At 40.6% G+C, this 1944-nt stretch overlaps 1 pseudogene; it reads right to left on the reverse strand.

The window, feature by feature from the left end:
* Positions 1-729: 729 nt before the first annotated feature.
* On the reverse strand, positions 730-855 carry LOC145249223 (U2 spliceosomal RNA; annotated as a pseudogene).
* Between the last annotated feature and the right edge of the window lie 1089 nt (positions 856-1944).

Here is a 1944-nt window from a genome sequence, read left to right on the forward strand (position 1 = left end):
ATCTTTCCTGTCTTTGGTCAGTGAAAGTAAAATTCTAAATTTAAGATTTTTATTTTTTTCCCTTATGCAAAGATCCCCTTTTTATGAAGCTGAATTTGCTTCACATTAGAACCGACCTTGTGTCTAATTCTTCCCTCGGGGGGAGGCAAGTAAATAAGAACAGACATAATTGAAATTTAAAAAAAAAAGAAGAAAGATATTTTTCTGTCTGAGCAAAAAAGTTATAAGCACTGAAATCTATAAGATAAATGTTTCATTAGAGAATCACACCATCCTTAAGAAAACCAAGGCCGATAGCCATTAGTCGCGTGCTCTCGTGTAATGAATGAATGCGTGAATGTAAGATTGACATGAAATTCTTAACGATAAACTAAAATGACCGAAAAATGGGCTGAAATGACTTAAATAAATAAAAAGTAAATGACTTAAAATGACTTTAATGAACTTATGGATGAATTGAATGACCTTAAGAATGACTTGAATTGCTTTGAGACTGACTGGTTGTAAAGTGGGTGGGAATTTTACATTAAATTAATACAGAAAAGTGATCCCCCACTTTATATCACAAAGTTACAAACGTAAGTATAGCATGCAGTAAGAACAGATGGTATTTATTTGCTCCCCCACCGAGCAAATTAGGCACAAGGCCGATTTTTAATGTGAGGAGTGAAGGGGAAATGGGGACCAACTCCCCGGGGAGTAGGGGAGCTGGATAGTGACAATTGGTATGAAGGGTTACCCCTACATTGACCAAGGTCTTATATGTGGGGTCGTCCCCACATATGGTCCTTGCTTGCAGTATCTGCCGGAACAGATACTACACTTTGATCTTGGCCAAAAGGCCAAGAAAAGGGTATTTATTTGCTCCCCCACCAAGCAAATTAGGCACAAGGCCGATTTTTAATGTGAGGAGTGAAGGGGAAATGGGGACCAACTCCCCGGGGAGTAGGGGAGCTGGATTGTGACAATTGGTATGAAGGGTTGCCCTTACATTGACCAAGGTCTTATATGTGGGATTGCCCCCACATATGGTCTTTACTTACAGTATCTGCCGGAACAGATACTACACTTTGAGATATTAAATCTTTTATTCATGTTAAAAAATACAGAAAAAAAAAATCAACGATGAACAAAAAACTTAGGCACATGGCCAACTCAAAAGGGGGGATTTTGGGGGTCGTTGGTCATCCTTGTCACTCCAGAACTAAACAAAGTCAAAAGTTTCTCCCAGCTAGTATCTTCTTTCACCATAATACCGCATTCACCCTTTCATATTGGGGGACGTCCTAGTAACTCCCAATTTTTTTAAAACATTTTTTATTGACGTGTAAAAACAAAAAAGATAACAATAAAATGGTAACAATAATTCATTTGTGTCGAGGGAGGGGGAAGAAAAAAACAAAAGGTGATTAGTAGGACCCTCCCAACCCCGTCTAGTTGATAGACTGCCCGTTCCACTAGGTTTGTAAAAGGAACCTCGCTTCTGCGGGTCAGTCTCTAGGTGGGGATGCCCTCTAGATGGGGGTGAATGGAGAAAAGAAAATTTTGTGGGTAAGGGATGGAGGTTAGTTTGTCTTTCTTTTTCTCCAAGATGGGTAAAATTTAGAGGAAGGGGTGAAAACAAAAATTGCAGGTAAGAGGGGATGGGGATCTTGGAGGCTTCCTAATCGGGGAGGGATGGAACACACACTCAGCTAGCTGAGAGACTACTTGTTTAATTTAACTTTACAGAACTGCGCGTTCCACACCTAGGCGGGGAACACGTATTCAAATTTGGCTCCTCTTCGTACACACAGACTTGCCACATGTATCCATCTTCTGTCAAATGCCGCGCGATGCAGCCTTCTTCTATCACATCTGATCTTCACCCGTAGTTGGTGTTTAAAGAACGTGATCAGATCTTGATCAGAAAAAGACAACACCCCCCGGCAACCTTGCAGACGC

Source organism: Euprymna scolopes, chromosome 27 (genome assembly GCF_053919585.1).
Source record: "Euprymna scolopes isolate OS-2025 chromosome 27, ASM5391958v1, whole genome shotgun sequence".
In the NCBI taxonomy this organism is placed as follows: Eukaryota; Metazoa; Mollusca; class Cephalopoda; order Sepiida; family Sepiolidae; genus Euprymna; species Euprymna scolopes.